Raw genomic sequence first — 13,338 nt, 5'->3', positions numbered from 1 at the left:
CTTCTGCTAGGAAGAGACATTATAAGATTACACAAGGTGAGGCAGCAAGTAAACGGCCCTCATAATTCGCCATATGCGCAGAAGCTCGACCTAGGCTGGGTCATTATAGGCGATGTCTGCCTAAGGGATTTTCACAAACCAACCACCGTGAGCTCTCTGTACACAAACTCGCTAGAGAGTGGACGCCCATCCTTTTTGCCACCCTGCCCTAACAAGTTCCTATTTAAAGAGAATCTTAGTGGCCCTGTGCATCTTACTTTTAACGAGCGAGAAGACTACTCTGGTGGTACAGTCAACGACCATCTAGGATGTACAGTCTTCCACAGAACAAAGGAAGATAACAAGATAGCCCCTTCAATCGAGGATAAAGCCTTCCTAAAGATAATGGAGTATGAGTTTCTCCAGGATGAGACAGGAAGCTGGGTCGCACCACTCCCTTTCAAGACACAAAGGCGTCGCCTCCCTGACAACAAGAGTCAAGCACTAAAACGCTTTACTTCTCTCAGACACAACTTTCAGAGGAGACCAGACATGAAAGAACATTTTTTACTGTTCATGAAAAATATATTTGAGAGAGGGCATGCAGAAGTAGCTCCACCTTTAAAGGAAAAGGAAGAATGCTGGTACCTACCAATCTTCGGAGTCTACCACCCTAAGAAACCAGGACAGATTCGGGTAGTCTTTGATTCTAGTTCCCGTTATGAAGGCGTCTGCCTTAATGATGTTCTCTTAACGGGGCCAGATCTTAACAACACCCTCCTTGGGGTCCTCATCCGATTCCGTAAAGAAGCAGTTGCCGTCGTCGCCGACATACAGCAGATGTTCCATTGTTTCTTAGTGAAATCAGAGCATCGGAACTTCCTAAGATTCTTCTGGTTCCGAGAGAACGATCCTACCAAAGACGTCATAGAGCATCGTATGAAAGTACATGTTTTCGGCAACAGCCCTTCCCCTTCAGTTGCTATTTATGGACTCAAACTGTCTGCACAGAAAGGAGGGGAAGACGTCAGGCGCTTCGTAGAAAGAGACTTTTACGTGGACGATGCCCTAAAGTCTTTTCCATCAGCAGAAGCCACTATCAATTTGCTCAAAAGGACCCAGGACGTGTTAGCCCATTCAAATCTCAGACTACATAAGATTGCTTCAAATAGCGAAATTGTTGTGCAAGCTTTCCCCAAGCAAGATCGCGCTAACGATCTGAAAGATCTAGACTTGCCTACAGATTCCATCCCTGTTCAACGGAGTCTGGGGCTCAATTGGGACCTCAATACTGACACCTTTATTTTTCAGGTTGTCCGTGATCAAAAACCATTCACAAGACGCGGCGTCTTATCCATGATAAACAGCTTATACGATCCGCTTGGGTTTGCAGCACCAGTGACGATCCAAGGTAAGGCTCTGCTCAGAGAGCTAATTACAGATACGTGTGACTGGGACACTCCACTCCCTCTTGAAAAGGAAATGTTGTGGACAGTGTGGAGAGATTCTCTAGAGGTATTGTCAAGCTTACACATACCCAGACCATACGCACTTGTCCCTCTTGATGAGGTCCAGTCTAAGAGACTACACATCTTCTGCGATGCTTCCGAAAAAGCAATTGCTGCGGTAGGTTACCTCAAAACTACAGACATTGGAAATCAAGCTCATATCGGCTTTGTAATGGGCAAGACGAAGTTGGCACCACGTCTGGAACTCACGATACCGAGACTAGAGCTTTGTGCTGCCGTCCTGGCAGTAGAACTATCTGAACTGATTGCAGCAGAAATAGACGTAGATCTCGAAGATACAATGTTTTATACAGACAGTAAAGTAGTGTTAGGCTACATTCACAATGAGACCAGGAGGTTTTACGTCTACGTAAGTAATAGGGTCCAGAGGATCAGAAAGTCAACACAACCTACCCAGTGGCACTATGTGTCAACTAACCTAAACCCAGCAGACTGCGCCACGAGAGGTGTAGCAGCGTCTCGCCTCAGAGACACTATGTGGCTCTCACAGGACCAGTATCGTTATACGAGACAAAACCTGAAACTCTGGAAAGAAATTCATTTGAGTTGCTAGAACCAGAATCTGACATAGAGATTCGTCCTCGAGTCTCTACACTTAATACAGTTGTTTCAGACAAGCAACTCGGTATTGGACGTTTCAACAAGTTTTCTACCTGGCGGTCATTGTGTAGAGCTATAACCCATCTACGTCACATAGCTAGATCCTTTAAAGCTGAATCACCACAGTCAGAACATTGCAAAGGTTGGCATTGCTACCGCAGACCTTGTACCTCAGATGAACTCTCACAAACTCAGGACTTTATTATACAATGTGTTCAACGAGAAGCTTACGCGCAAGAGTTTGAATGTTTAATGAACCAAAGATGTGTCTCCAAAGACAGCCATCTTAGGAGACTCGACCCATTCTTGGATAAAAACGGATCGCTTAGAGTGGGAGGTCGCATTTCAAATGCAAGGATAGAGAGCAACCAAAGCTACCCATTAATACTCCCGAGTAATCATATTGCGTCCTTACTTGTGCAACACTACCACGAGCAAGTTAAACATCAAGGTCGTCTGTTCACCGAGGGAGCTTTACGCACTGCAGGCTTCTGGATAGTGGGAGCAAAAAGACTCGTGAGTAGTGTAATCTTCAAATGTGTCACTTGCAGGAAGCGTCGTGGTACATTCCAGTCTCAGAAGATGGCTAATCTTCCAAGGGATCGACTGAGTACAGAACCTCCATTCACAAACGTCGGTCTAGATGTGTTTGGCCATTGGTCTGTCATCGCACGGCGCACCAGAGGAGGTCATGCCACCAACAAACGCTGGGCGGCTATATTTACTTGTATGAGCATTAGAGCCGTGCACATAGAGGTGATTGAATCATTGGACACCTCTAGCTTCATAAACTGTCTTAGACGTTTTATTTCCATTCGGGGACCAGTAAAACTTATCCGTTCTGATAGAGGAACCAATTTTGTCGGAGCCTGCAGAGAACTGAAGATCCCTTCAAACATTGACGATGAATGTGTAGGAAGATATCTCGCAGATCAAGGCTGCAGGTGGATGTTCAACCCGCCACACTCCTCTCATATGGGGGGCTCATGGGAACGCATGATTGGCATAGCCAGAAGAATCTTAGACTCAATGTTCTTACAATTAGGGACTTTGACTATCACACACGATACCCTCATAACATTCATGGCTGAAGTGGTAGCTATTATGAACGCCAGACCCTTGACCTTGATATCCAATGATCCAGAAGATCCTCTTTTGCTCACTCCTGCTACTCTGCTCACCCAAAAGGTTGGTACAGTTGCTGCACCTACTGATGAGTTTCCTTCAAAAGACCTATACAGGTGCCAGTGGAAGAAAGTACAAACTCTTTCTAATACCTTCTGGGAGAAATGGAAAAAACAGTACATTTCTGTTCTCCAGACACGAGACAAATGGCAGGTTGACAAACCTAACATGCAGGTTGAAAGTGTTGTCTTAATCAAAGACCCTCAATCAAAGAGAAACCAATGGCCTCTAGGACTGGTCACCAAAGTGTTCCCGAGCGAAGATGGAAAAGTTAGGAAAGTAGAAGTGAGAGTTTGGAAGCAAGGTCACTCAAAACTTTTCTTGAGACCCGTTACTGAATTGATCCTGTTAGTTTCCCCTAAAGTGTGTTGAAGTGATATCTTCAAGACATCAGACGGGGAGTGTGAAGCCTTTAACAGCTTTCTTCATAATTGTTTATTTATTGTCCTTCTGTGATTTCTTATGCTTGTCATTTATAATGCAACAGCGCCACCTACTGGCTGTCTGTACAAACAGCTTTGGAGTTCATTCTAGTCTACTCTTGTTTGATCTATCCGGCCACCGTAGTCTCTACCTTTGACCCCTGGGAGACATCATATAACCTTATTCTCCAGGAGCCATTTTAGTTTTTCATTCCATGTGGTACTGAAGCATCTCTCTGCCTCCCGGCTTACAGAAGCACTGTCGGTAAGGAGATTCAGGTTTTGACTTAGGACTATCTATACGTCAGCGCTTTTGTGTTTCTCCTTTGTAGTCAGCATTAGTTAGATCTCGTTTCCGTTTAAATAGGAACTACTTATGTACATATCTGCGATTTCAGTTCATGTATTACTTTACTATGTATGTACCATGTACTAAATGCTCCTATTGTTGTTTCACAGTTTCACTCTGCTTCATTGCAATAAAAGTTGAATACGGAAACTTCTCCAATCAATGAGTTGCGTGAAGGGAGTTAGCTTTATGTTGATTTATGTACGCCTTACACATAAAGAGGACAGAACACTGAGTATCAAGACCTTCAGCTAAGGCTGGTTTCACACTTGCGTTTTTTTGCGCTGTGTTTTAGCGCAAAAAAAACACATGCGTTTTTCCCCATACTTTAACATGGGTGCGCATACACATGCGTTTGTATGCGCATGCGTTTTTTTGTAGTGTGCGCTCGGGCGCACAAAATGCATCCTGTTGCATTTTTTGTGCGTCCGACTTGCCCCCAAAAAACGCATGCGCACGCAATGCGTTTTTTTACAGCAAAACACCCATTATAGTCTATGGGTGTGCATACGTGCGCATTGTAATGCGCACGTATGCACACAAAAAAACACACCAAAACCCACAAAAAAACGCACACAAACGCATGATGAGTTTTTTAATGCGTTTGTGTGTGCAAAAAACGCGCTGCAAAAAAACGCAAGTGTGAAAGTAGCCTAAGTGCACTGATGTTTGAAGCAAAGAACCTCACCCCAGCCTGCCACCAAGACTAAATTACCACAACTGGTTTTTCCAGTTCAACTCAGTTTCTTATAATAATATTTATATGATGGCATTCGGTCTAAAAGGGAAAGTTCTGCTCAACAACTTTAGAGGAGAGGAGGGACACGCATGAAACATCTAAGGCCGGCGTCACACTAGAGAGAAATACAGACGAGTGAGAGGCGTAAAAACAATGCATTGCACTCGGACCAATGTTTCTCTATGGGGCCCGTATTTTACGGGCCGCGACAAATCGCAGCATGCTGCAATTGCCAGCGTATTATGGGCAAAATATGCCAATGCAAGTCTATGGGGGTGAGAAAAATGCAGATTAGACCAGATGTGTGACTTGCAAGAAATACGCACCATTGTCCTTTGCAAAAGCCGGCAATTCAGTGCACGATACAGTAAAATCACACTGACAGGTTTAATAAAGAAATGAAAGGATATATACACATAGAATACATACATATTGTATATATTTTTTTTTTTCATAGACTAATAGCTGCTAAATGAAATGCCGTCTTCTGTAAAATCATTCCAAAACCCGACATGAAATGACACATGGTTTACATACAGTAAACCATTTCATTTCATTTTTTTTTATATATGTCTGACTAATAATTGACTAATAATTAGATTAGGGTTTGTGTGTAAAATTTGGGACATCTAAGTGATAAATTAAGGAGTTAATTCATTGAAAAAAATGCGTGGGCTCCCACGGTAAAATCGCAACCAGAGAGGGAAAGCCAGTGAGTGAGGGAGGATAATTGCCTTGAGAGGAGCCATTGCTTTTGCCACCCCCCCCCGGCTTCAAAAATCTACCCCCAGACACCCCAGAAAAGGCACATCTATAAGATGCGCCTTTTCTGGCACTTATCCTCTCTATTCCCATTGCCCTGTAGTGGTGGCTAATGGGTTAATATCACCTTGCTATTGGAAGGTGACATTAAGCCGATTAATAATGGAGAGGTGTCAATAAGACACCTATGCATTATTAACCCTAGACTATTAAAGGGTTAAAAAAACCACAGACATTATTTAAAAAATCTTTTAATGATATAAAGACACCAAGTTTTTGACCATATTTATTCCTCTGCTAATCCATAAATGAGCGTGGGAAAGTTTCTGCATTTTTTCCCACGCTCATCAGTTCACCTCAGGTCAGCCAGTGACGTCAGTGAGGCTGCACGGAGTCCCCTGGCTGACCTGAGGTGAACAGATGAGCGTGGGAAAAAAATGCAGAAACTTTACTACGCTCATTAGTTCATCCTCGGTCAGCCAGGGATGCTGCGCAGAGATAAACTAATTCATTCTGGCAGTGGTTTACTTCGGGCCGGTCGCATTAGCACCAGTCCTGATGTAAACCAGTTAACCCCTTCTGATGGATTGCAGCGGGGACCTGACTGACCAGCGGAGAGGTAAGGATATTGTTACTTTTTTGTTTTATTTTTGTTACAGGTCCATGGTTTATTTATGGATTAGCAGAGGAATAAATATGGTCAAAAATTTGGTGTATTTATTTCATTAACCCTTTAGTGACGGAGCCAATTTTTAAAATTCTGACCAATGTCACTTTATGTGGTGATAACTCTGGAACGCTTCAACAAATCCCATTGATTTTGAAATTGTTTTTTCGTGGCACATTATAATTTATGATAACGGTAAATTTAGGTCGATAAGTTTTGTGTTTATTTATACAAAGTTTCAGAAATGTGACAAAAATGTAAAAAAATTGCAATTTTCAAAAGTTGAATGATTATCCCTTTAATCCAGATAGTCATATCACACAAAAACATTAATAAACAACATTTCCCACAAGTCGGCTTTCCATCAGCACCATTTTTAAAAGCCTAATTTATTTTATTAGCCTTTTAGAAGGTTTAATAATGCAGCAGTAATTTTTCATTTTTTCAAGGAAATTTACAAAATTTATTTTTTTGAGAGACCTATCAAGGTTTGAAGTGACTTTGGGGGTCCTATATATTGGAAGACCCCAAATGTGATACCATTTTAAAAACAGCACCCCTCGACATAATTAAAACTGCTGTCAAATAGTTTATTAACCCTTCAGGTGATTTTCAGGAATTAATACAAAGTGGTGTAGCAGGAATGAAAAAGTGTTTGTTTACCACCTAAATGTCGCTGACTTCTGAACTGGCCGCTGTAGCTGGCAGACTCTAAGGGTGTGTGCACACGCTGCGGATTCTGCTGCGGATCCGGCCCTGCGGATCCACGGTGTACAGTACCATTATTCCCTATGGGAATAAAAAAACGCTGTGCACATGCTGTGGAATTTTCCGCGCGGATTGTGGTGCGGTTTCAAATCCGCAGAAAGAATTGCATGTCAAGTCTTTCTGCGGATTTCGCAGCGGTTTGCCATCTCCTTCATTGTGGAGATGAAAAACCGCAGGCCAATCCGCAGATAAACCGCAGGTCTTTTGACCTGCGGATTTATCTGCGGATTTTACAAAATCCGCGCTGATGAATCCACAGCAGATTCCGCAGCTTGTGCACGTACCCTAAGGGTGTGTGCAGACGCTGCGGAATCCGCTGCGGATTCATCCGCGCGGATTTTGCAAAAACCGCAGATAAAACCGCAAGTCAAGAGACCTGCGGTTTATCTGCGGATTGGCCTGCGGTTTTGTCCTGCGGTTTCACCATCTCCACAGTGGTGGAGATAGGAAACCGCTGCGGATTCCGCAGAAAGAATTGACATGTCAATTCTTTCTGCGGTTTCAAAACCGCACGGATAAATCCGCACCATCTACACTGCGGTTTTTGGTTAACATTCATTTGAATGGTACTGTACACCGCAGCTAAAACTGCTGCGGGTCCGCAGCGGCCGGAACCGCAGTGGAATCCGCAGCATGTGCACGTAGCGTTAGGCCGCTATTTGGCCATGAACTGCTATGGTAAACATCAGGACCACACAATCATGATCTCGGTGTGTCAATTAGATTAAAGCAGAAGCCCCCCACAATCTATTAACCATTTAATAGATGTAGTCACTTTTGACAGCAGCAACTAAGGGGTTAAACAGATCTGGATGGTGCCAACACTAATCATTTCTGATACAGCAAGTTGTCAGCTATAGTGTACAGCCGACAGCTGCTGGTTTGTCACCTGTATGGGGATGATATTCTCTTATATCTCAGGTCAGTAAAAAGACGTAATGGCTGTCATTAAGGGGTTAAAAGAATTTTTAAATGTCTGTTTTTTTCACCCGCTAATAGTCTAGCGTTAATAATGGATAAGTGTCTTATTGACACCTCTCCATTATTTATCGGCTTAATGTCCCCTTCCTATTGCAAGGTGACATTAACCCATTAATATTAACCCATTAGCCACCGCTACAGGGCAATGGGAATAGAGAGGATAAGTGCCAGAAAAGGCACATCTTATAAATGCGCCTTTTTTTCCGTGGTGTCTGGGCAGATTTTTCTGCCCTCACTCACCTGCTTTACCTCTCTGGTTGCGATTTTGCCGCGGGAGCCCATGCATTTTTTTCCAACGAATTAACCACTTAATTTAACACCTAGATGTACCAAATTTTACACACAAACTCTAGTTTAATTATTAGTCAGGGACATATAAAAAAAAATACATGAAATGAAATGGTTTACTGTATGTAAACCATTTGTCATTTCATGTCAGCTTTAGAATGATTTTACAGAAGCAGGCAACTGATTTTGCAGCTATTCTGCTATGTATAACTCTATGAAATGTAAATATATATATATATATATATATATAGTGATGCAGTGACCCTGTGACAGCTAGGGGGCGCTGTGTGATCTTCCCAGGACATGCATGCAGGCGTTTCCTTTATTGTGATGGGGAAATGATGAGCGACAGGAATATAAATGTCCGATATGTATGGAAGCTGGAACGTGTATTGATCAGCAGAGGTACTGCTGAGGGTTTGTTACTGTGTATTAGGGAAGCTTCCAGGTGACTTGGTGAGTGGGTGGGGCCAGTCAACTGCAAACCCACCCAGGGGTGTGTGTCTGAATGCCCAAAGTAAAGCCTGTGTACGTGTGGCTGGGTGTGTTAAGAGGACCTGCAGTGAGGTCATGAACATGTGATCTTTACCTCAGCTGTGGGTGTGGTTATGTACCATATAATGTGCCTGTGGTGGGTCACATGGGGAGAGTGTTTTTACCTGAATGGTGCAGACTGCTAGGTCCTCTAAGGTCTGTGTTGGGAGATCCTGGGAGGAGGATCGGACCCCTGGAGCACGTGGCGAGACTTTGGACCTGGTGGGGCTGGTGTGTTGGAGACCCTGGGAGTAGGGTTGGATCCCTGAATAGCACCCGGTGAGACCTGTATGTTGGACGGTTCCAAGTGGGGGACGAACGTCCTGAACAGCACACGGACAGACCACGTGTGTGAACAGAGTCTGTGACGGCCTGCGTTTGGGGAAGCCACTGCCCGGCTGTGGGTCTGGAACAGTGAGGGGACCTAGTGAATAAGGCACTGTCCGGAACGGTGATCCCAGTGCGGCCGCTTCCCTGAGAGAAAGGACTAACCAAGAGTTGGCTCCTAAGAGGTAACCCCGGACAAGGGGAAATAACTGTGTTGAGGCTATAGAGCCTGTTTTCTGGACATGGCAGAGCTGTTCAAAAGAAGCTGAGCTGTGATTGGTTGCTATCAGCAAGTTTTCCCACTTGACAACACCTCAGCAGACACTGACATGGTGGGAGCATCCCCGGGAGCATAAGCTCCAGCCATCGTCTGTCCCCCAGAAAGGAGCAGAGAGCATATGACAGAAAAGAATCCCCCCCTCCCGTGCCTATATACCATCACACATCCTCCATCTTCCCTCTTAAAGGGATCATTGGTATGCAAGTCAGAGCAAATCCATCCAGCGCTTTGGTTTTGACCCCAGGCCTCTCTTAAAGGGATACCTGATATGGAAGTTAGGACCGTTCCACTCAGCTCTGTGGTTCTGACCCCAGGGTATGAAAGTTAGGGCAAATCCACTCTGCGCTTTGGTACTAACCCCAGGCCTTTCTTAAAGGGATCTCCGGTATGTAAGTTAGGGTAAATCCCTCAGCATTCTGATTCTCACCCCAGGCTTCTATTAAACGGTCATTGGTATGGAAGTCAGGGCAAATCCACTCGGCGCTCTGGTTCTGATGCCAGGCCTCTCTTAAAGGGATCCCCGGTATGGAAGTTAGGACCGTTCCACTCAGCGCTCTGGTTCTGACCCCAGGTTGACAGGATGATGTGGGATATTAGAGGTAGTAGTCCGGTGGCTCTGGCTGACAGGATAATGTGGGATATTAGGGGTAGTATTTCGGTGGCTCTGGGTGACAGGATGTGGGATATTAGGGGGAGTAGTCCGGCGGCTATGATGGGATGATGTGGGATATTAGTGGTAGTTGGTGGCTCTGGCTGACGGGATGATGTGGGATATTTGGGGTAGTAGTTTGGTGGCCCTGGCTGACGGGATGATGTGGGATATTAGGGGTAGTAGTTTGGTGGCTCTGGCTGATGGGATGATGTGGGATATTTGGGGTAGTAGTCCGGTGGCTCTGGCTGATGGGATGATGTGGGATATTTGGGGTAGCAGTCCAGCGGCTGTGACGGGATGATGTGGGATATTATAGTGAATCTGGCTATGCGGAGTGGGCGGGGCCATACACTCATTATATATATATATATGAAATATTATTTGTTATAACTAACTGTAGTTTGTTACTATTACTATATAATATATATGTATTCAATGTGTCTATATTCTTTCTATTCTTTATTTAACATGTCAGTGTGATTTTACTGTATCGCGCACTGAATTGCCGGCTTTTGTTAAAGGACACCGGGTGCGTATTTCTCGCAAGTCACACGTCTGGTCCGTGTCCAATCCGTATTTTTTGCGCCCCCATAGACTTGGCGTATTTCGGTCCGAATACGCTGACAATCTTTTTGCTTTTTACACACCCATAAACTTGAAGGACTGAGTCTCATCCAATTTACAGAACAAACTAGTGCCTGCTGCCATTTTTTTTACATGCAGTTCTGGTAACTAAAAAAAAAAAATTGCTCTTTTTTTTCACGGACAGCACTTGGACCAAAAACAGTAGTGTGAATGAGCCCTTAAAAAGGTCCCCCATGCCCTCCAATCCAGCAGCATTCACCTTTGGATGACTAAATTCCCCGCCTAACCAACCCTGTATAACATTATTCAGCTAAATGTATAAAAAAAAAAGCATTTATAAGGCCTCCTTTTCCAATGCTAATTAGGGCTTTGAATAGTCAATGGGGGGTTAGTTGCCTCACATTAGTCACCCCTCTTTCCATGTTATGACGCCCCTCTGAGCTTGATATCAATGTTCACGAGCTGTCGTCATCGCCAGCTCCTGGATATCTCGCGCATGTTCGCCGCTTATTTTGGCAGTGTTGCTATGCCTCCGTAGCTGGGTGTATGGTTCTACAGCTTCAGAGGCGCACTGCACATGACTGGAAGTTCAGTAGATGGCTTCCGGTCATGTGCAACGCACCTCTGAAGCAGGGAGGTGTGTACCCGGCTACAGAGGCATAGTGACAATGCCAAAATGAGTGGCAGGTCTGCGTGAGATTTGCATGAGCTGGCGATGATGCTGTATCTTGCAAATTATGTTATTTTGCCCGCAGGAGCGTAATAACATGAAAGAAGGGCAACTAGTCTGAGGAAACTAACGCCCCAACAATTAGTCAAAGTTAGCACAGGAAAAGTGGATCTTATAAATGTTTAAACTTTAAATTGAATATCATCATACAAGACTGGAGAGGCAATTTAGTCATCCAAAGATGAATGCTGCTGGGCTGGAGGGCAAGGGGCACCAGGTTCCCTTTAAAGCGAATCTCTCACCAGGAATGTGTTGTTCTGAGAGCTCTATAGAGTACACCTACATTTTTTTTATTATTTTTTTTTACAGCCACTCATTAAATCAGACCTTTCTCTGACCCTTGACACTGCAAAAATTCTTACTAATGTACTGATTCCGTCTGGACTGTTCTCTACTAATCAGTCTGCTTCTTACTAAACACTCTCCTCTCCAATAAACAGCCAGGGTCATATTTCTGTCCATCCACTACACTGATGCCACCACACTGTTGCAGTCGTTGTACTGGTTGCCCATCTGCAGCAGATTCCAATATAAACTTATCACACTCACCTGCAACGTTCTCCACAGTTCTGCACCACCATACATCTCCTCTCATCTGTCTACCACCCTACCTGTGCTCTCCATTCCACTAGTGACCCAAGACTAACATCCTCTTAAGTGTGATGCTCCCACTCCCAGCTCCAAGGCTAAGTCCACATAATCAGGATGAAGCGTACTTCCACTGGGTCCAAAACGCTGCATTCTAATTGCCGCATTTGTTTGTCAGTACATGCGGATTGGTCAAAATCTGCAGTGGAGACTAGCGTATCCGCTACAGAAATTCCCATGCTGTGGCTTGTAAACCCACACCGTGGGCGAGATTGTAAGGAGGTGGCCGTTCCCCTCAGTCGCGCCCTCTCCTTCTGCCGTGTGACCCTGATGCACCTCTTATGTACATATGTTATATGCCTGTAATGTTCTATATGTGTTTATTGTCTTGTAATGTACTGTCTTATAATGTGTATGTTTCCCTTTAATGCCAATTTAGTTAGGGACAGGATATGTTAAATAAGGGGACTGGACCTCCAGCTGCAGATTGTTGGCCAGGTCAGACGTGTACTACAGACAGGGCACTGCCAGAGCCCCCTGGACGGGAGAGGTCTGGTGCCCCAGGCTAAGGACTAAGCATAATGACTAAAAAGACTGCAACACGGACCCCAGGACCCTGGAAGGGCTCCCCTCTTCTGAAGGGGTTATCCCAGCGCATGGACTACTGTAGATCTTTGTTTCCTGCAGCTGCTGTGGGTACAGCTGTAGAGAGTGACAGGGAGAGATCAGGAATCGAGTGTTATACTCTTTTACTACTATTTCATTTCTGTTCATTAACCCCTTCACTACCAAGGGTGGTTTGCACGTTAACTCCCGTGCCAATTTTTACAATTCTGACCACTGTCCCTTTATGAGGTCATAACTCTGAAACGCTTCCATGGATCCCGGTGATTCTGACACATTGTTTTCTCGTGACATATTGTACTTCATGTTAGTGGTAAAATTTCATTCAAATAACTTGCGCTTATTTGTGAAAAAAATGGAAATTTGGCGAAAATTTTGAAATTTTCGCAATTTTCCAACTTTGAATTTTTATGCCCTTAGATCACAGAGATATGGCACACAAAAAACTTAATAAATAACATTTCCCACATGTTTACTTTACATCAGCACAATTTTGGAACCAAATTTTTTTTTTGTTAGGAAGTTATAAGGGTTAAAAATTGACCAGCGATTTCTGATTTTTGCAACACCATTTTATTTTTAGGGACCCCATCACATTTAAAGCCACTTTGAGGGGTCTATATGATAGAAAATACCCAAAAGTGACACCATTCTAAAAACTGCACCCCTTAAGGTGCTTAAAACCACATTCAAGAAGTTTATTAACCCTTTAGGTGCGTCACAGGAATTTTTTGAATATTTAAAAAAAA

At 44.0% G+C, this 13,338-nt stretch overlaps 2 protein-coding genes across 2 annotated transcripts in view; one reads left to right on the top strand and one right to left on the bottom strand.

Annotated features, from left to right (window-relative positions):
- Nucleotides 1-13,338, bottom strand: part of ANKRD22 (ankyrin repeat domain 22) — a 66,468-nt gene that overhangs the window by 32,481 nt on the left and 20,649 nt on the right. The gene's annotated exons all lie outside the window — the stretch shown is intronic.
- The window catches only part of LOC141051301 (AMSH-like protease), a 153,381-nt gene continuing 149,139 nt past the window's right edge, over nucleotides 9,097-13,338 (top strand). Inside the window, exon 1 of the mRNA XM_073548193.1 lies at nucleotides 9,097-9,315. The gene's annotated coding sequence lies outside the window, so the exon portion shown is untranslated. The remainder of the gene's footprint in view (nucleotides 9,316-13,338) is intronic.

This window comes from Dendrobates tinctorius, unplaced genomic scaffold (genome assembly GCF_039654945.1).
Source record: "Dendrobates tinctorius isolate UK_male_01 unplaced genomic scaffold, ASM3965494v1 ptg000156l, whole genome shotgun sequence".
Classification (NCBI taxonomy): Eukaryota; Metazoa; Chordata; class Amphibia; order Anura; family Dendrobatidae; genus Dendrobates; species Dendrobates tinctorius.
Note: the sequence above shows the minus strand (reverse complement) of the source record. Positions and strands in the feature narration are given on the sequence as shown.